A 23,841-nucleotide genomic window follows, 5' to 3' on the forward strand; every position below is an offset into this window, starting at 1 on the left:
TTAATATATGAAACTTTTCTCCGAATTAATATTTCTTTGTTACGAGTGTTAATGTACTTTATCATTTGACGGATGACCGTATACTGTGCTTCGAACATTTATGTGAATAATATTAACTTTTTGAACACTAATAATTATAATATGATGAACCATTGTGAACTTTTGTGAACTTTTGTGAACTTGAACAATATATGGACCATCTACCGACTATGAGTTTTATTCTGATTACCAACCATCTGAAGACCTTGGCCTGTGACTCCTCTTGGCATTGACAACCTCTGCTTCCAAACCCTTGGAACTAGCCGTGGCAGTAGAGGGCCCCGTCAATACCTTACCTATTAAAAAATATATTCACCAATTTGGATGGTGTCATTGCCGACTGAAGAGAATGCCGATACATTCATGACTGGCCTATCTTTCCGCTCCTCCCGTTGTCTATGGATGACCTGTCATTGTCTATAGAGTGCTCATACTGACGCGTCTGTCGTGTTCACTTGACACAGGGAATGGTTTGATTTGGATAGATGAGTTAAATGATAAATAATACACTAACATTAATACACCTTCTACAAATGTAATACATAGATCAATGGCTACTTATTTTTTGGAAATCGATATTACCACCGGTTTTTTGTGTGAAGGACTAGTCTGACTTTGACGGCTGATGAATAACAGGAATGTATACTATTTATAAATAACACTGATACATAGTTAATATATTTGATTTGAGAATTTTTTTATAATTCAATTTGACACGAGAAAGGGCGAATCAATATGTCAAGCAATCTGGGATCTGATTTTGACAGCTGAAAAGTGGACCACTCGTTGCTTGTGCAAAAATTTATGCTGAGGCTTTATTAATCTAAAGATGGCGGTGATGGTGTCCATTGTTCCCACGTTATCCTCAATCAAGTCGGTCTATTAAAACAAGTCTTGAACGGTAGTCGAGGCATTGATTTATTGCTGATAGATTTCTAAGCCGATTTATTTTTTCAATAGCCATTAGAGGCATTTGTGTATTTGAAGGTTATGTAACTATGTATGAAGGTATAATTTTGCTGGACCGATTTTTTTTATTTATCGGTATACAATCAACCTACAGACAGACTAATATCTACTTTGGTATCAAAACGTACACATACTAACAACATTAGTTACTTTTTGACATTTTGATGACAATGCGTAGGTACCTACTCTGAGCCACTCATTCATTTTAATATTTAAAATCTGGTCCATTTCAAAGGGAATATAAATCCAAAATTCCTGATGGATTCCTTTATAGGTATATTGACAATAATTAATTAGTTTTCAGCAGCTTTATGTAGGTGTATTTCGTCACATTTAGATTATTCATTTGGTATTCATATTCACATCTAGCGTTCTTAACCAATGGGTTACGGCCCAAAATTGTGCAGATTGCTATATATAACAATTAGTTATATATAGCATAATTATTACCTACTTATGTGCTATTTTAGTAATATTTTCTTAGTCCACAAAACGCAAACTATTACATACCCTAATCTGGGTCGTGGTTCAAAACCCTGATCTACATTATGCCTACTTACTCAATAAGGCACCTGTATCCTACACAGGTAATGTAGAAAGTAGGTAAACGTATTTTGTAATTATTTATTTGTGTTGAGTGTTCAGATGATAAATATATTATCGAATTAAGTATAATTTAATAAAACATGCAAAACTTACCATTTAGTCAGAAAATTAGAAGAGTTGGTCAAAATATTGTGACAGATCCTGTAAAAAAAAGAAAATATATTTATTAGAATTAGATAGGTACTTACTGATTAGGAAATACCTATACAAAACACGAATTATATATTATTTAATTATGTATTGATGAATCACCGTAATGCCAATTAGAGGGAGGGGGGCAATTACTGTGTTTAATCAAACCGCTTTGGATATTGATATATTCCGCTTACGTGAGTTGAGTTTAGGTGGACGTTGTTGTATAACTTTTTTTAGATACGGTCTGCTTAGTTCACTCGGTGTACTTCCATTTACCATTGTTATTCATATTTGGTAGGTACTCTTGTCTTTTATAAAAATATAGTTTAAATATTGACACTTTTTTGTTAGTTTTTTTTTAATTCGTGTTGTGAATTTGTAATTTGTTATGATCATCATAATGTAAAATAAATAAATTTGAATAACATAATTTCTGACATTATTAGATAGGTAAAGGTATCATAAACATACCTATTGTACAACATCTTCATGGCTACGTGAAGGAAGGCGCTGTTGTCGACTAAATGGGAGGAGCATATTAGTTCACAGTTTTAACACGTAGCCAAGAAGATGTTGTCATAGAGTACGTTCCTACGTACCAACATATTATTACAAAGGAAAAGTTTATGGATCCTATAACTAATGCTAGTTAATCTTACATATTTGTAAATTAGTCTACTACCTATTACTATGTTTATATTAATAATAATTGTAAGTCTATATATCCGAGAAACAATCATAAAAGAACGCTCTAATTAAGAATTGATCAAATTCGACTGAAATACGTGACACCTACAAGAAAATGAGAGACAACGATGAGTGTAGTTATGCAGAAAGTAGTCAGTCCACAATTTTAACAAAAATGAGTCATTGTGTCTAACATCATCGTTATTGTATTAATTGTACATTTTTTGGAGCACTGGCGGGACATCTTTTTTCTACGTTCTGCGTAAATCTTATAGACTCTATTCATACAAAAATGTTCTACAAATTCATGCCACTGATCGCAGAACGCATTTATGTGTAGAAACACAGAAAACAGTACACTCTGGATACACCAAAATTAAAGGAAGTGGGTTACCGTCTGGGTGTGGGTGTAAGAAGGTACTACAATCCTCGAGTGTGGAGAAATACAGGATAATATACCTACTTACTTAAAACACATGTTAAAAAATGTCATTTTCAATTACTATCCGTCATAATATGCAATAAAAAAATTGACGTTTATGGAATGCGCATTCGATAAGTACCTATTGGTCACTTTTAAGACACTCGCGTGGGCATCGTATTTCTGAAATTTTATGGTAGGAATGTAATTTAAATTAAAACTGGCTTCAAAGTCTCGCTCCATGGTGGTAGGGTTCCGCATGAAAGTACTTATAGGTATATTATTGATCTACTATGTGTCCGTAATAATATACTTAAGTACATTTTTTTAAGTGCTGTGTTCAAGTAGTAAGTCAAATCGGTCAAATAAATCGTTAATCTGTGATTGGTAGAGATTCCTGAATCCTGATAGTACCTACATAGGTATATCGCAAATCGACCGGTACGCCGTACACCGAAGTTAGACGTCGGAATAGGCAAGAGTTTCGACACCGCCATCGCCAGGTCGTTGACATAGAAAAAGTTTCGCAGCGAATAATAATTCCGTTGCGAAATTTTGCATTCGAAAGTTTCGGCCGCCACTGAACGCCGTCTGGCCACAAGTCTAGACTTGACTCGAGACTGATTCTCAACTTTACTGAACCGAGCGAGCCACAACAAACATAATAAGAGCCTATCTAACTACATTATTAATTTATTACAAAACGCCCCGAAAGAATTTACTTTTACCTAAAGTCCTAAATAGTTCTTATAGACCGGGTGTTGGAATCCGCATACACATTAATTATTAGAGAGACGCACTTTCTTTTGTGATTCATCGACAGTGGCGAATTGTGGAGGTATGCTGAAGAGCACACATAAGTGGAACGGCAAACAATAAATATTCATTATATCATAATAAATACGAAATTTCGCTTTAGTCGCCAATCGGCGAGGGGTATTCGACGTGGGAGCACGTCGATTTTTTTTGTGATGGTTTCGTAAGAATATACTCTTATATCGTGTAAAGATGACTAAAAAACGTTATCCTGCACTCGAAAAAGAAAACATGCAATGAATATATTATTATTATTGCTAAAATAACAATAAACATAACACTAAATGGACGCATGTTGAATTTTTATGACAAATTATGTTCCGTTCGGCACGCGTCATTAGCACAATCCGCGCGTCGCATAGTTACGATCTTTTTAGAGTTAGACCATGCTTCAGCTGAGGTATAGCCTTAATATACGACATAAATAGTGCACGCTAAACATTGTCAGTCATATCATCATACGTAGAATTTATTTTCATTGAACTACGAGTTCAAATGTGTTGGTTAGTTTTTAAAATTCAATTAAACCCTGCGTAAGCCAGGCTACAATACCTATACTAGTTTAAAAATATTCGTTGATATTATATAACATACTTATCTGAAATTTACCATTATAATATCATACATAACTTTGGATATTCTATAGAAAGAAGAATATTATTTATTATGGCTTGGTTTAGTAGGCAGACCTTAATGAGATTCAAAAAAACTAGGTATCTAACAATATTTTCAATATGAAATATAAATAAATATGGCTGAAAAAATGTGTACTATTTTTGTCGGATCGACCATAGCATAGGTAACTAAACCAATTATGGTTTGGTTTGGGCAATGTTTTATTCGATTTTAAAAACTAACCAGCACCATCTACAATTTGTACTTTTATTTAAATGAAAACAAATAAGTACCTTTGACTGACAAAGTTTAGTGTGCACTATTTATATCGAATCTCAACAGCATACCTCTACTTTTCGCCACTGGATGATAGAATCCACGAAAAGTAAAGGTGCCAGGCCAGGAAGTGGTCGTCGTTCCTCACTCCTCGTCATATCCGGCATGTCCAACTCCGAGTATGCTGTGCTTAGGTTTAAGTTGAGGCGTTATAAATTAAACAACACTGATTACCTTTCAAGATCACAATGAAACACTTATTTTCCCATTCGTTGTGGAAATTATATTTTGGTTTTCTTTTGGACACTCATTGAACTCATTGAACTCATCGTCAACCTATTTTCCAATTGTGCGAAACATGGCCACATTGAGGTAGTAACTATAAGAAAAATTTAAAGAACGCTCTATCTATGCAGTGACGTCCCCGTAGGGGTAAGCAGATTGAGCGTCGCTTGGGGGCGGCAGTTATTCGAAGGGCGGCAAATCGAGGAGAATCAATTGGTATAATATATAGAAATAGCTACCTACATAAACTTAGTACCTAATAATAAAATATCTTTCCATAAAAAAATCAGCTCAATGGTTGGACACAAAATGTATTAAGGAATTTGCCCGTTGCCGTTGCCCTTCGACGTCCATGGTGACCAGAAACGACACGTGCACGGATGATAAAAAATACTGTATAAAAAATGGGGTGTTACTATGGCGTTGCCTATGGGCGCCATTTTGTATAGGGACGTCACTGTATCTATGCAAACATAACATCTCCACCAACTAAGCGTCTTCGCACAAGGAATCCTTTCTGGAGAGCAAGAGAGGAGCAGTTTTAGACTAAAAGCGAGCAGGAGGATATTTGGCGACGTGACTGACTAACATCTGGTATGAGGAACTCCTGTCTAATTGTGGATCCGCTGGACGAGCTTCCAGCCCAATATAGCGTGTCTGGACCGAACTCGGTGTGGTCATCCCAGGTGTGCTTATATGATGCAAAAGTGGGGCTTGAAAGAGTTCCCACTTTCGAGTGTGGTGCATATCGTGGAGTTATGTAACGTGTATGCCGTTCCCGGAGGATTTTTAACCATACACTAGTGACTAGGACTAGGCCAGGGGTCGGCAGTTTGTCAAGTGAGAAGAGCCAAATTGTCAAGGAAACAGGATAACAAAGGTACCAGAGAGCCGCATATATGTAAAAAAATTGAACGGTGCCCATGCATCGCTTTTGATAGCTTTAATATATCTGGAAAATAGTTACTTATTTTTAATTGAATACATATTGTACATTTTCATCCGTTATTCTGCTTCTAAGTTTATTTTTTATTTGGTTCATAGATGAGAATGTTTTTTCGCATATATTATACATGTAGAGTCAAAGATTGTGAGAATACTAAAAGCTAGTTTTTTTAACGCGTTATACCTATGTTTCAGGCAAACTATTCCATGTATCAAATATTATTGTTTCTATTTTATGTAGTTGTTTTATAACTGTCTACCTGTGCTGAGAAATCAAATTGGATTTCTCTCATTCGAGTTCTTCCAAGCGGCTGGTCAGATCTGTGAATTTGTTGCTCCACAGTTCCTTGCTTTTTAAATCTATTAACTGCATCTGGAGGGAACCAGAATATGAGTAGAGTAAAGAGTGGTAGAGCGTATGCTGTACAAGTCAAGTTTTTTCGGCGGCTCTATCTCATAAAAGTTATAAGGCTGCTTGAGATGAGGTGAAATTTGAGTTTATGTCTGAAGAGCCGCTTCTGCCGACCCCTGGATTAGGCTAAACCGGAAGCTATTGTGTGGATCGATGCCTTGTCGACTCCAATGTAAAATGTTATGTCAATAGTTCTGTGATTTTGTTTCCTAATGACTTTTAAACAAAATGTTTACTATCGCCATATGAGTACATATACAATATATTAGCTACATTTTTATGGAATGATGTAATCCTGTACATTAATTTCTTGCAAAGAATAAGACCTGAATAGTTCGGATTCCAAATCAAAAGTCCGCGACCCCGGGCGGCCGCAGTGCGCTTGTAATAATTCCAGAACGATTTTAGCGAATATTATAACCAAAAAAAATAGTTTTCTATTTTGACAGCATCATTTTTTATTTAAAATTACATGACTGTTCCAGAACTACTTCGGAGTATGGCTGAATTGATAATTATAGAAAATTACTAGTATCAGTATTTTTGACAACTTCACGTGATTGTTCACCTAAACTAAATAATACTTACTGGTTCTCTCTATAAAAAACTTATTTATGATTATATATTAATCCAAATGGGTTTTACCTCAAAGAAAAACTAAATACCATTGCCTTCAAATAATGTAGCACACAGAAATGTATGTATGTGTATAACAATAGTTGTTATCCTCTAAAATTTCAAAACACTTTGCGTCCTGGTTTAGTTCATCCTGAGTCTTACTTGTATCTAATTACATTTAATACATGTAAATTATTTCACTATTTTCGAATAGATACATTGTAATTACTTATGTGCAATGAGTATTCATTCACAATATATTCGAATTTATTAATTGATTTAAGCAGATCTCACCGGATTTTATTTATTTTCGGGTGGCAAGTTGAGAACCACTGGTGTAGACGTAAACCACATCCTCGTCACAACACTCGCAATAAGGGCATTATACACATTACGATTACGACATCGACGATCGCTCACCGGCAATCACGATCCGATACGGTGACGATTGACGCACCGATACCAATGTCAGCTATTCCAGAATGTTCAATAAAATTATGCACAAATAAAGATGAATAATTATTATTTAAGTTAGCATTTACTAGGTCCCGTAGGCTCAACGAAACTTATCTCAAATTTGGGATATTTTGAGTTACTAACGGTACTGGACAGAAAATAACATATTACGTTAAGGGGGGACATGCTCGTCGAAGGTCAAAATTGAGTTTTTATTGTATTTTCAAACCATGATCCTGGACACTCCTTAAACGTTGTAGATAATCTATTTATATAATTTTGAAGCCTTATTATCCTTTATAGTTATTTCAAACATTTGATGACTGCATAAAGTATTTTTGTTACATAAAATAGTATTCTTTTAAACCTCTCGCTCTAATGTTTTAGAATATAGTCATATTTCGGTACATAACTGTGCAGTGGTGTTAAGATTTTTTACATTTATTAATTTTTAAACGCATTTATAAAACCATTAGCATAATTTATTACGAGATAATTTTTGTAAAATATTCACGATAAAAAATTATATTGATAATCTCTGTGATCCCAAATTTGACAAGAATTAGGCATTTTATTATTCAAAAAATCGGCAAGATTAACACATTTGAAGATGATTCTAAAGATATTTATTATAAGCTATGTCTTTGACCATTCAAGTGTGATAAACATCTTATAAATAATGATTGCTTTATAATAATTATTGACCTAAGAATAAGGTAGTGTTTTTTTGAAATACGCCATTTCTTTTGTCATTCCCCAGTGGTTAAGCTACAACATACGGCCGTAGCCATAAATTGATAAACTATAATTGAAGTAGGGAGTAAAATGATATTGACGCGCGTGTTTGAACATGTACCGTTTAAAAAATAATAAAAAAAAATTCGGTTGGGTACATGTTCAAACACGCGCGCTAACATAATTTTACTCCCTACTTTAATTATAGTTTGTCAATTTATGGCTACGGCCATATGTTGTAGCTTAACCACTAGGGAATGACAAAAGAAATGGCGTATTTCAAAAAAACACTACCTTATTCTTAGGTCAATAATTATTATAAAGCAATCATTATTCATAAAATGTTTATCACACTTGAATGTTCAAAGACATAGCTTATAATAAGTATCTTTAGAATCATCTTCAAATGTGTTAATCTTGCCGATTTTTTGAATAATAAAATGCCTAATTCTTGTCAAATTTGGGATCACAGAGATTATCAATATAATTTTTTATCGTGAATATTTTACAAAAATTATCTCGTAATAAATTATGCTAATGGTTTTATAAATGCGTTTAAAAATTAATAAATGTAAAAAATCTTAACACCACTTCACAGTTATGTACCAAAATATGACTATATTCTAAAACATTAGAGCGAGAGGTTTAAAAGAATACTATTTTATGTAACAAAAATACTTTATGCAGTCATCAAATGTTTAAAATAACTATAAAGGATAATAAGGCTTCAAAATTATATAAATATATAATCTACAACGTTTAAGGAGTGTCCAGGATCATGGTTTGAAAATACAATAAAAACTCAATTTTGACCTTCGACGAGCATGTCCCCCCTTAAGTGACAAAGAGGCTCGCATCAAAAAATTCAACAGCTAAAGATAGCAATACCTATATCTCGAAAACAATGTCAGTGGAATGTAAATTTACATGTGTTTGGGCTCTCCTATAAATTACAGAAAAATGCGATACATTTCGTTAACTCTGTTCAACTGTAATGATAATTGAAAATGAATTTATAAGTGGGAACCATATTTACACAATGTTCAAAGTTGATAAACTTGTAAATTGAATTGAAGGAAGTTGATATCTTTTCTATTTTTGTCGATTTAACGGTGAACCACATTCGAGTCAACTAGTTGTCCACAAAGTTGCATAGGGCCAGTGTTACCATGTCTACTGAAATTTCAGTAGATCTACTAAAATTTTGGTCAGGAAAAGAAGAAATTATGATATTTGTGATGAATAAAAGTCACTTTTACATGATATTTTAAAAGACACTTGTGAGATTATGTCAATATGCACACTTTCGCCAAACACAATCGTTGAATTTCATACATTTTTTGTAAATCTACTGATATTTTGAAGAAAAAATCAAAAAATCTACTGAATTTTGAAAATTTTAGTTGGCAACACTGCATAGGGCAGTGCTCCGCCACCGGTGTGCCGAGGAGCAATGCTTAAAAAAAACACAAATAATTTTGCATATTATACAATACTTACATAATAGCCAAATTTGCGTACATGGCTGGTAATACATTTGAGCACCTGCATGAACTTCATAAAACAATGCAAGTTCAGAATGAAAATATATTGACGTGATCTGATAAATTAGAAGGAGTTAAGACAAGGATCTCTACAAATGTACCAAAGGACCTACCAGACAACCTATGAAAACAAGCAATTAATTTTGGATACGTCTCAAAAACATTTAACTTTGCTTCAAAAGAAATTTCATCGTTACTTTCATACAATCAATACGGCTGGATTCGAAACCCTTTTGCAACCAATGCCGAAAATTCTATAGAAGCGCTTATGCTATATAATTTAATTATTAATTATTCTTCCTCATTTTTCTCATGTAATTTATTTATATTTATGTTATTCTTACTCTCTATCTTGTTAGGCTTAACTATATTATAATGTATACATGGAAACTTTGCTGGTTGCAATAACTTTTCATTATTATGTTTTAAATTTTTGTAATCAATATGTAACTGTTTGTTTCCTTAATAAATAATAATAAAAAAAACAATTTATACACCAAAATATGGACCCAGGCCAGAATCTTCGCCCCCCCCCTACCTATCGCTAAGGTTAAAGACGGTGTGATACTTTAAAACAGCGTTTCTCAAATGGTGTTCGAGGTAAAATTAATCGTATTGATTCTATGTTTTGCGATTTTGTGTATTTATTAATACATCCACTCCACATCCACTATCATTGATAAATAATGATACAACAATTTATACACCAAAATATGGACCCAGGCCAGAATCTTCGCCCCCCCCCCCTACCTATCGCTAAGGTTAAAGACGGTGTGATACTTTAAAACAGCGTTTCTCAAATGGTGTTCGAGGTAAAATTAATCGTATTGATTCTATGTTTTGCGATTTTGTGTATTTATTAATACATCCACTCCACATCCACTATCATTGATAAATAATGATACATACGGTGACCATGGTGTTGATGAAAATAGTGAAATTATTATTTTTTCCATAATATGCGTTTACAGGGTAGGGTTTTGTTTACTTATATCCGTTTCAATGTCCAGATCGAAAATCAAGACCATTTTTAAGCATTTTTAAGACCTAGAATCAAATTTAAGACTTGTTTGTTACATTCCGCTTTTAAGTAATTAATTATTCTTCAAAAAAACAACGATAATTCAAGAAAAAACAAATTAAATAATAAAATAGAATTTTAAAAACAAAATAATTACATAAAGGATCGCTAATAATGTCTTCATCTATAGGAGTGCATTGACCAGCCGCACAGCCCTCGCTATTGGTGCCTGATGAGCCTGACATGAAGAAACAGCTTTCAACCAAAATAGGTCATGGCTGCGCGACCACGCATGTAATTGACGGGTGCATAAAAATCCAAATTTTCCAGAATATCGGGATTGGAAACTATACCACGTGAGAGCAGGGAAAAAATGTTGTAAGAGCAGAAGTGACCTACGACCTTTCTCCTAATCTTTCGACATCTGGGTACCCCTTTTATAATTTTCGTAACACTGAGTACCTACCCCTCGTCAAAAAAAAATGCGTAGGTATACTGTAATAACAATCAAAATATATTTATTTTTTCCTTTTTTAGTACATAAACGAAGTAATAATAAACGAAAAACAAAATATAAAGAAAGTTAATAAAAGTTATATTATAAATTACATTAAGTATTATAATAAATGAGAAGGATGACATTGTTTATGTTGAGACAGATCATCATAATTTGGTTCCCCGGTTGTTCATTTTAATATGAGATGCGGATCCACATCCAAAAGCTTGTCTTTTTTTTGAATTAATGTGTACAAATGCTGAAAAAGCTACTTCACATAGATATGAAGTTGAAACAATTATTGCTCTTCTTCCGCAAGCGATAAACCTTCTAGCATGGATGTTGTATTAATGTTGAACGGATATCTTATCCATTCAATATTTTTGTTTAAATCAGGAAAATATTTTTTTAGGCCCACTTGTAAATTCTCTAAAATAAATGCTGTGACCTAACGTGACGTAACCTAACGAAGTTTTTTTTTATTATTTTTCTATGTTTGTAATCGAAAAAAAATAAGCTGCTTGTTGCACCAGGCGCAGTCAAAAACCGATGCAGCGCGTACCCCCACCAAACTCTTCCCGTAAACCAGGCGTACCACACTTTGGGAAACACTGTCGTACGAGCTTTAAGAGAATGAAAGGCGAGCATTCCGTTATCAATAATAGACCCGGAAAAGTAATGATCAATTTCACACTTGCAAGAGGTTGATATGTATTTAAACTACTTACTTCAATAATTAACGGAAGTTTCGAAAGTTGTATAGTATGTATGATAGACCTTCAAATTAAACATCCAAAGTGCTACTGATTACCGTTTCCGATCGAGTTCAATTCACGCCATCTAGGTATAAAACACATCCGAAAAAAAACATATTTTTCTTACCGGTTACTGTAAACACTAAAAAGCAAAAAGACCTTCTATCATATCGAAACCAATTTATGTGGCGACCATAGCTTCTGATATGAAACGCAGACTGCTAGACACCTCGTCTATTGCGAAATCATTATTCGCCGGCCAGACATAACACAATACATCAAAATAATACAATACAACCACAATAATAATAGTTGGCAGTAGGCTGTCTGATTCCACGGCAATGACCCACTTCCACTTGCCTACCCAGACAGGCGGAGAGAGACACGGCTATGCGGACCCTCGCCGGACGAAACGAGATACAAACAATAATGTGCGCGTGACGCGCCGAAACTAGCATTATAATTTTTTGGCGCGTTTTTTTCGCAATGATTAGCTTTTTTTCGCGCGCGGTTAAAAAAATTGTTACAGGCCGTTACGTTGGCCGAGGTAGACAGTCTCCATGTGGCCTCTAGTGCGGTGACCACACATCAATGCTAGGAATTTCGATTGCTGCAAAGGACGAAATTGATTTATATTTTTGATTAAATCCATGTTTTTTATACATTAAATTTGCTGCATTTCATATGCCGGAACGATGGCATAAAGTGGGACGCATAGGAGCCGTTTGGTTTGCAGTTTGTAAACTGCTGGATATCGAGGAGTACGGACAGTGGCGGCCGGTGACAAGAATATGAGGGAGTGCAAAAAAAAAAACTCACCTATTTATACAAGAAGTCCATCTTCCATCGATTTTGAAAACACGTCGATAAGACGAACATCTATACTTAACATCGCAAGAGCATTTAGCCTGTCTTGAGTCATTGTATTTCTCAAAAATGACTTAACCTTTTCTAAAGTTGAGAAACAACGCTCACTTCCCACTGAAATCATCGGGATTGTACAAATTATTTTTAATAGGGTAACACTTTTGCCAAATACTTCCAGTAAATTATTATTAGTGAAAAGTTGAAGTATCAATAATGCTCCAACAGTAACGTAGAAATCTTCTCTACTGTATAAGACTATTAGTTCATTTTTAAGTTTAAATTTGTCACGTTAATAATAATTATTCATTATTTATAATTAAGTATTAAATTACCCGATTTAAAAAAATTCATTTACTAAAATATAAAGCCAGCCGGCTAGGTAGGCGGCTAGCTCTCTTCAGTACACATTTTAAATATGGTTACATGAAATTTGTACGTATGCAGTTCTTCGTGGAACACTTATTCGTGTGCCGCAGTACGTGAAACATGAGTTCGTGCAACATTTAATCAAATGACGAGTTCTTCGTTGAACATTTCACCGTGGAATACATTTCACCGTGGAATACGTATTCTACAACATGTGGCGCTAGTTTGCTCTTCCAATTAGATTCAATACGAATTTTATGAGATGTCTTTATTGGTTTTAAATAATTTAATGTTGAAACTACATAAATAATATACCTATACGATGTGATTGTATTTATAATCTACTTACCTACCTATTTTCTAATGTGTGTTTCTTGTATTACGATGGTTTTATTACGTATTTTTAAGTGTTTTATTTAGACATTAATATTGCAACTTACAGAAATAGCAATATTTTGTTGTTTTGGTGTGGACAATGGACTAGTTGATTTGAAACCTTTGTAAGTATGCATTATTGAAAATAAAAAGATGGCAATACCTACCTTTTTTAATTTAAAAAATAAATGTATATAGGTACATAGGTATATGTAAATGCTGTTGTTTAATTCATTTAGGATATTATTGATTTTTATAGATAAGTACGTAGTACCTACTTTACTTTTAAATAGATGTGCCCGAGTTGGGGGAGCGGTCGTTTATGAAGAGTGGGTTAGTTCGATCCCGCGGATATACAAAAATACACGTTGTTTTTTAAATGTGTGTATTGTGGCTTATTACGTTTTATTTTAATTAACTACCAAATATGTTGAAAATTTATTATAGTATTATAGAAAATGTGTGTTCTTATTATTATTTAAAATAATATTATGGACAATGTTGATTTGAAACTTTTTGTAAATGGATATTATTGAAAATACGAACGTGTTAATAGCTGCATACTTTAATTTAAAAATAAATATACCTACTTATATAGATGACTGCATTTATTGAATTCATTTTGGATATGATTGATCTTTGCAACTTTAAACATAGGTACTACTACGTAGGTACTTTAACTTTTGCATATCCTGATAATACAGCCATGGTATCCGACTTGGCAGAGCGGTTCCATATAGAAAGTGGGTTCAATCCTGTGACTTAATAAAAAATACATGTTGTTTTTTAAATGTGTGTTAATCCAACGAGAGACCAAGATTGGCTAACAAGTAACAACCGTTATTCGTAAAAAGTCTGTTAATATAATCTCCATTCTATGGAGCCAATTTATGTTTCGGATTGCAGAAAAAATATTAATTACCTATTCTACACTCGTATAATACACTCCGTTTCATTATAGGTTATTTTTGTTATAGTAAGGTAGGTACGTAATAATGTTGACTTTTTATTAATACTTATTAATTTTTAGATTTGATCAGAACTCCGGATATTAGGTATGTTACAGTGGCCAAATGTTTTTTGTGCACTAGAAGCACGTGAAAGTTAAAGGACCTACCTACACAATAAACTGCAAAATACAACGGATTTGTAATTGATTTATTTCAAGATTTTTTAATTATATTTAGGATATGTTGATAGGTACGCGTACTTTATACATATATGTATAAATATAAAAACCTTTTTATTTCTTACAAACAAAAAAAGTAAATGACAGTGAATTGACTATATCTAACAGTGGCGAAGGGTGGAGGTAGGCTGTTAGGATTCGCTATATATAGTTCACACTAAACTTTTTTAGTCATATGTATTTGTTTTTATTGAACTAAGACTACAATTTACAGATGGTGTTAGTCAGTTTTTAAAAATCAATTAAACCCTGCCTAAACGAAGCCATAATAGTTTTGGTCTAATTTGGGCAATACGACAAAATTGTGCACACTTTTTCATTCATAGTTATTTGTTTTCATTGGATTAAAAATACATATTACACATATTGTTGGTTATTTTTTTAAATTCATTAAGCCCTGCCTAAACCAAACTATAATAAATAAAAAATATTATTCTATTTATAAAATATTCAAAGTTATGTATGATTTAATTGCATAATTTTAGATATTTTATATATAGACATGTATTTTTTGACTATTATCTATTATGGCTTGGTTTCTCAGGGTTTAATTGAATTTTAAAAACTAACCAACACTATCTGTAAATTGTAGTCTTATTTCAATGAAAACAAATATGTATGTCTGAAAAAGTTTAATGTGCACTGTTTATGGCGGATCTTAACAGCCTACCTCCACCCTTCGCCACTGATATCTAATGTATAACCTATGATTATATCTATGATTGTATTATCTACTTATTATCTAGTTTAAGTTAAATTAAATTAAGTATTATTATTTTTATATTTTTTGTATAATACATATATATATTAAGATACTTAAGTACTTACTTTATATATTATAAAGATCAATAATATCCTAAATGAATTAAATATATATACCTAGGTAAAAACATTTATTTTTTAAATAAATTAGGTATTGCCATCTTTGTATTTTCAATAATACCTACTTACAATAAGTTTTAATTCAATTAGTCCACTCAGATTATAATAATCTAATTAAAACATTTGAAACCATTGTGTGTTAATACAGCGTAAAGACCCAATGGGTTTGGCGAATGGCTAACAAGTGACCACATTCTTCGTAAAAAGTTTATTTGGTACTGTTCGGTTATACGGAATACAGCGGAAAACGCATTTTGAAAATAGGCGATAAACTGGATTATTTGTTAGTTTGGGTTAGTTTAGGTTAGGTTTGGTTAGGTTAACCTAACAAATAATCCAGTTTATCGGCTATTTTCAAAATGCGTTTTCCGCTGTATTCCGTATAACCGAACAGTGCCGTTTATTTATTAATATAATTTCTATTCAATGCAGCTCAATGTATTGCGCTTTGGAGCAAAAATGTTAATTATTTAGCCAGGTACATACTGTATTCTGTTTACTAAGTATTCACACATACATGATTTATAAATAATATGTAATGTTTAATACGCTTACGTTATAGGTTACTTTTGTTACAGTTGCATAATAGTGCATTTTAAATATCTATAAGTCATACCACAGAACTGATTATTAAGATAGAAATGCTAAAGCCAGTCACCATCGACCCAGAATTTGAAGCCAGCAATGCAAGAAATACTAAGCCCGTTTAGTGTCTTCGAATATTGCCAATATTGAATGCGCGTTTCATTTATGTTAGAAACTTTAATGCATATTATGATATTGTTGTTTTAATTTAATAAAACGCATTTTTTGTAGTAGTTATTCCACTTTTAATTAGGACCTGTTTCGTCCGCCTCAGAGGGACATTTTCAACTGAGTACATTTTTTTAAAACAATATTTATTAAACAAATTCCAAAGCGACAGAAATAATATAACAAAAATGCAGTTCCACCATGAATTGACAGTTAACAAATTAAAACATATTATGATACTTACGTAATGTAAATAACATATTCTTTATCACGTGGTAAATAGCTATAAGAACATTGTAGTCAAGGCCTGAACAAAAACGATGCATGAGTGCGAGTGAGAAAGTATTCGGCACCCTTACAATCTCTGCGACACGTGCTAGAGTAAGATAAAAGGTCTACTAGCTACAAGCCAGTTTCCAAAAGTATCGCCATTAAATCGGGGCGAAACGCTTCACATAGCGTCGACAACTTGCGAGCTCGTGTTGCTAAAATTGATATTTTTTGTGTTAAACATAAAGTCAGTGGTAAATATTTTTGGTTGATTAAGTAGAAAAGATGGTTCTGTGTGTTGTCTTAAAATGTGTTAGCCGTACTGATAAGCAAGAAGATGGTATTACGTTTCATAAGTAAGTTGATACATGTTCGTGATAATTTATTTGTATTTTATTATATATTTTAATACCAGTGACCTAGTGTTTCTTTAAAATAACTTAAATTATAAATATCTTTATCTAATGGTTGCATTTTGACCGCTTAAAAATACTATATAACGTAAAAAAAATAGAAAATTATATTTTAATTCTGAGCGTCTAGTGCAAGCACTTTGGGCGAGCACTAGCGAAATGGTCTATGGTCTCGAACATTTTTAGACGAATGCGTTCGCTCGCTCACAAACCAAACGCAAGGCACGCGGCTTCATTTAGCAATGCAACGAGTGGCGTCTAGATGTATCTATAGTCTAAGATTGTAGTCAATTTCAAGAATGTATGTTTTGAAACACACGTTGGTTCCGTAGCCATGACAATCTTTATCTATCTACACTTCTGATGCCTTCTTAATTTCCTGAATTATGATGGAGTACACAAGTTAAGTTATTGTTATTATAAAAATAATATAAAATGTACGTTCATAGATAAAACGGAAATATATTTAAATTAGCATTAGGTATATTTGTAATTTCAGTTAACTTATCTGTACATATATATTTATATACCTGTCTAAATTGCGAAATAAACATTAGGTACTTACCTAAATAGTATTGTTGTGTTATAGGTATTTAAATTAATGATATACTTAATATTTTCTCATCAATACTAAACTTGATAGTTAATACCATTAATGTGCATTACGTAGGTATTACCATAGACAAATATACTATGTATATGGTTATTACTTATAAATAGCTCCCATTATCAATACATAATACCAATAAACATAGTAACATAATATAATATTATTTATTTACAATATATAATGAAATTTTAAATATTCATATAAAAATATAATACTTACTTAAAAGTACGTAATAAAACCATTATAATACAAGGGACACAGCAGAAAATAGGTAGATAAGTATATTATAATTACAACCATATCGTACGTAATAATGCTTTTTTTTTAATAATATTAATTTCTAAAACGGTCTTTTTTGTGCACACAATAATGAACAAGGGAACTCTATGGGGCCAACCCAATAAATTGACCATACAAAAAAATCTACCATCAGTGGGTCTATTCTATACTTATCGAACACTAAATTGATAAATAGTATCAAATTTAGGGTAGGTTTGTATCAAAATATTAGCACTTATTGTAACAATTACACGAAGCCGGTTTTTATTGTTGCAATAAGTGCGATATTTTAACAGCAGCAAGATAGGTGCTGTTAAAATATAGCACTTATTGCAACAATAAAAACCGGCTTCGTGTAATTGTTACAATAAGTGCTAATATTTTGATACAAACCTACCCTAATTTTGATAATATTTTTTACTTTATCACTTTAGCGGTCGATAAGCATAGAATAGACCCACTGGACACATTTGTCTTGAATGAATGTATTGTTTAGTTTAGACTTTAGTCAGTGTCACTTACTAGATTCCACCAAAATAAAACGGATTTGTAATTAGGTAATGCATCATTTCAAAACACTTACTACATTTCGTTATTGGTTTTTTAATTATATTTAGGACATGTTTCCCACAGTAAACTGAATGTATTATTAAATAAATACATAGGTATTATAAAAATTATAATAAACCATTTTTTTTCAACCAATAAGACCCTAGATTTGAAAATGTAACATTCTATATATTGATTGACACACTAGAAATAATCACTTGACACGACACCAGTGGCGCACCCAGGATTTAATATTGGGGGGGCAAGGAGGAAAATGTAAATTAGTCCCATAGGATCTATTTCTTCTTCACAGCCTAATTTCTCGTTTATCGGTCTTTTGTCTATTGCGCTCGGTGTACCTACACCATGGTCCCCACATCCTGAAACGGGCCCTCAGGCTACGATATTAGATTAAAGGCAGTGTGAAACACTACATTAACATTCTTCAAATTGTGTTTTAGTTCAAATTAAGGGTACTTATACAGTGAATTATTGGCGATTTTTAATACATCTACTTTAATAATGGAGCTGTCGAGTATCGACACATTATAATCAAAAACTATATTGCACAATTATATAAGTAATTGAAAATGTTCATGACCATGAAGTATACTTTTTTTACTATTAAAGCTAATTTATGATGTGTGTTTATCTCACTTATCTGGTCAACCCGACACGCCGGGCCCCCCACAGCCCGGGCCCCCAGGCTAGAGCTCTGTCAGCCCTCCCCAGCCATGACCGACACTACTCCGGAATTCGGGTGGACATCGAGAATTTTTGACATTTCCATTAGGGATTGTGTTTCTAAAAAAACCTGACATAAGTGTTTCGAAATTTTTGTGTGAAAAATTGGAGAATTATTACAAATCATTTTTTGTGTCTTTATTTGTCTAAGCCCAAAGGTATAGTTTATTGGCTTTCAATTTAAATGTTTAAAATCATTCTGATAATTTTCATTTTTGGGGGGTGCCAGGGCCCCTTGCCCCCCCCCCCCCCCCCTGGTTGCGCCACTGCACGACACATTGGGTCTTTACGCTGGATTGATAGATCCCACTTCTTGATAGACGACCACTTTACCAACTCAGCCACCATGGGTGTATTATTAGTTTTACTTATAAGTACAATATATAATAAACGGTACTGAAATGATACCAATATCTCAGGATTATAGGTTAACCTATAATATCCATCTGTGAATTGTGGAATAAACACTAACTAGGTACTTATTTTGTGTTTTATTTTAATTAACTACCTAATAAAATGTTTTCCTAATTCCAACCAATAAATAGCTGTTTTTATAGTTACCATTAAGTGCACTTCATAATATTAAGTACTTATAAAAATCATCAATTATTAATACGTACACGATAATATCTATATTACACAAGGAATTATAAATCTGGATCTTGGTAAAATAAGTGCCAATATCAAAATTTGCCAATACTAAGTTAAGTGTTGAAAAGTTCCTAAAAATGTTCAAAAATTGCTTTATTTTTTGGTCTTTTCCAAATTATTTACTTGTATTAAAAACAACATAAAAATCTATCGTGCATATTATTATTTATATTATCAATTAATGACTTTGAAAGGCATTAAAGAATCGTTTGTACTGGAAAAAATGACATATCGACATAACCACTTCTTTTACGAAGGTAAAGAAATATAATATTATTTACTTACAATTTTGAAGAAAATAGTGCTATTTTGGTAACGTACCTATAATAATCATGTAAAATTATAACACTTAAACCATCGGAGTATATGGGAAAGACGGAAGAAAATAAGTAGGTAACTAAATTAGAAATAGTTTCATATTGTATTTATATGTATGTAGTTTCAACATTAAATTATTTAAAACCAATAAAGAAATCTCATAAGATTCGTATTGAATCTAATTGGAACTGCAAACCAGCGCCACATGTTGTAGAATACGCATTCCACGGTGAAATGTATTCCACGGTGAAATGTTCAACGAAGAACTCGTCATTTGATTAAATGTTGCACGAACTCATGTTTCACGTACTGCGGCACTCGAATAAATGTTTTACGTTGAACTGTTTACGTACAAATTTCCGGATACGTTTAAATATACGTATGATTTTGAAATGATTAATGCGAAACAGCTGATAATTTGGCATAATTCGGTCGCGTTGTTTACGGAACTCTAACTGTGACCGCCGATTTTTAAAAATTCATTGCGTGCGGCCGCATTGTAGATATGTTTCAGACGATGCATATTTACATATTCCAAAGTTTTAGCGTTGTCCATCGAGTAATAATAAAAGTTATAAAAAAATAAATGTCACCTCCGCGCATTGCCAATCTGCCCCTATGTTAAACGTCGAACTGCAAAAAATGATATAAACTTTGCAACGAAGGAATTTCGGCACATTTAACATGAGTGACATGCTTATTGAACATATTTAAGCCGAAACGTCGATATTGAGTGGAAAAAATTAATATCTTCGGTATTTTCTTTAAAATCAGCCCATGTCAGATTCAAATCGCAGAACGTTCCCGCGACACGTCAGTGCTGTGATCTGTCATATAAAATCGCAACTTCGTTTAATGAATGCATTTTCACGATACCTACGATGACGTTATTGAATTGAATCGTCGATTTATGCTCTAAATTCCCATTGATGACATTCTGCCGCTACGGCAGCTATCCAAGGTAGGGTTGTATCGAAGTATTAGCACTTATTGTGATCCAAAAGCAGTCTTTATACTTACCCACCTATAGAATAGATGATGCGCCGATGTGAATAATAATTGGTTCATGAATTCGACTCGGAAAATTAATTCCCATTAAACTATAGGACAGTGGGTAGTTATCGACATACTACCTACACAATTACCTACCTAATGATAAGGTTAATGATACCTACCTAATCTCAAAATGACCACAAAAGAAATGGGGCCTTTTTATCGTACTTACTTACCTATCAAAATAGGTACCACCTAATCTCAAATCGACCACGAAATAGGGCCCCATTATCGTTTCAAATAAGAAAAATTATAAATAGGTAGGTAGGTACCGTTCAATGAATGAATACTTGGCTGAGCTAATAATGTCGGCCAATGTAAACTGTCATCCGTCTCGATGTGAATGGCTAATTAAAATAACGATGAACAATAATAATTTCACTTGTAAAATTCTCATTCAACGACAGTACCTATGCTCCATGTTCCTTCTTATTGAATAGATACCTACCTACCTATCTGTACAAAATAAACGTAGTAATAGATATTATAAGTCCTATGTAACTAGGTACCTACTTCAATGCGGCAAACACTAGGCTAATTAATTGTTAAAAGCTACCCACCCACCTACGTCTACAATTCTACACCTAAGTACCTATTTATTCTCAATAACAGCCTTTCTGTGGAATACCCACCTGATTAAAATCATAATGCACCTAAGTACCAAATTAACAAGCTGAACTGAACTGTGTGTACATCAAATTTAAGATACCTACCTATTGAAACACTAATAGTAATAGCGTAATCTCAAAATGAAAATAAAAAAAATAATCCACCAACGTTAGCATAATAATATCGGCGAAATCGGTGAAACCGGGAGCGGCTTACGTTGAACTAAACTTACTAAACTAACCGTTTGATAAATAAGTCGGGAATAGGTATGTTTCTATTTTTGCACTGCATGCATCGACATGACATTAGTCATCAATAATTAGGCTTCCAACTATATCTCGACGCGTGGCCTAAGCGCTTGTGTTGGAATATTTATATCGGCCAGTGTATGATTTTATTGTCCGAACGCCGAGTTAAGCTTTGTGTGCTATGGCATTAGGTACAGGCAACCTCCTGAAGAATTAACTTGGAAAACATCATTTCCAACGAAGATTCATGTAGTCTTATAGAACTTTGTTGGTTTTGATTCTACTAGCCTCATTTGTCGATCTAAATTTTTAAATGTATGCGTGAAAAATAGTGTAAATTCAAGGTACACTTTGAATTTTGCTCCTTGGCATGTCTCACCGATGGAGGCATGTGTGTATTGGTCGCGTCTCATTGGTGTAGTTACGTGTGTATTGGTAGACGGTGGCGTTGGCGCGTCGAAATCACATGTTCGAATACGCGCGGAATTCAAAATGATTGATTTCGTATAAGTTTCCGATATCGCATTTTTCGGAATACATGGGGGTTGTATATTATATATTTTTATTTAATCGATGATGGGAGTGCAGTGCACACTTTGCTCCTTTACTAGAGCCGTCCCTGAGTACGGAGGAGAATTGACGAGGCGATAACCCAATTTGGCCTGTAGCCTAAATAGAAGCAGATAAATTATTTCCTAAATAGATTGCAGGTTGGTCAAACAGTCAAATCGTCCATTGTAATAATAAATTTGTTTCCCATTTGTTCCTGATCGCAGCATAAAAATCCGGTCACAAAATTAGCATAGATTTACTGTTCCTGTTTTTTAGTGTAATGCACCTATTCATATTTTTAATGTATAATATGTTTATTGACAGGACCTACATCGCAAAATCGTGATGCGGTGGTGTCACACTTTTGCTAACATCTACTTTACAAACGAAATAAAAAATGTTCGTTGGTTCAGTCGCTGGGGTGCAATACCATGCTCACGGCAAGCATAATAAATTATTACTACTCCAGGTCCAGCCGCTTTACCCGCTCTGCTACCGACGTTGTCAAGCAGAGCGACATAAAAACATAATATGTATATTGTATACTACCTCGAACACAAACCAAAATATGTGTAATGTTTTCATGAAAACTATATATATAATATATACATATCAAGGCCATCAGTATTTTGCAGGCACTAACGCAGTGGTTTCCAAACTTTATGTTACTACGTCCCGTATTTAAAAAAATCTTGGCGTAATATATTTTTACGAGTAAATTTAATATACGTAGCAATAAAGATTTAAACTTTTTGCGCCCCACAGTTTCGAAATCGCTGCACTACGGTATGCAAGATTGGTGAGCGTGAGAGTATAAAAGTAAAAATGTCATACTATGTGAGAAAATAATGTAACTAGATGATGGACAATAACTTCGTGGTAACACTGATAAATATGTACCTACGGTAAAACATTTATTTTAAATAAATAAAAATAGCTATCATCAATGAATTAGGAGTCGGTACGTGTCAACCAATACAATAATGGATTAAACTCATAGAATATCTTACGATATACATTAAAAAAACAATAAACGGGTCTGACAATCTTGGTAGTGGTAATAATAAATTTGGTGATGTAAATTGAAAGTAGAACGCGTACAACTGGCAAATTATCTCATTGTAGAGTAGTTCTTACTTGATTACGTATTCCGCCGTGTTGTGATGGTCACCCGACTGTAGGTGGGCCGATTAGTGAGCAAGACAGAGATAATAGATACACCCAAAAGACAAAAAGAGATGGCTAAATCAACATTATTACATATTATTTAACATTCACACAC

General features: G+C 33.2%; 1 long non-coding RNA gene across 3 annotated transcripts in view; it reads right to left on the reverse strand.

The window, feature by feature from the left end:
• Positions 1-23,841, reverse strand: part of LOC147065305 (uncharacterized) — a 156,179-nt gene that overhangs the window by 44,660 nt on the left and 87,678 nt on the right. For 2 of the 3 annotated variants that reach the window (XR_015071742.1, XR_015071743.1), the window contains exon 4: positions 1,708-1,755. This is a non-coding gene — a long non-coding RNA (uncharacterized LOC147065305). Of the gene's footprint in view, positions 1-330; positions 1,756-23,841 lie in introns of all 3 variants that reach the window. The other variant, XR_015071741.1, reaches the window with a different exon arrangement.

This window comes from Rhyacophila brunnea, unplaced genomic scaffold (assembly GCF_057557595.1).
Source record: "Rhyacophila brunnea isolate RB1 unplaced genomic scaffold, BYU_Rbru_1.0 scaffold_6, whole genome shotgun sequence".
In the NCBI taxonomy this organism is placed as follows: domain Eukaryota; kingdom Metazoa; phylum Arthropoda; class Insecta; order Trichoptera; family Rhyacophilidae; genus Rhyacophila; species Rhyacophila brunnea.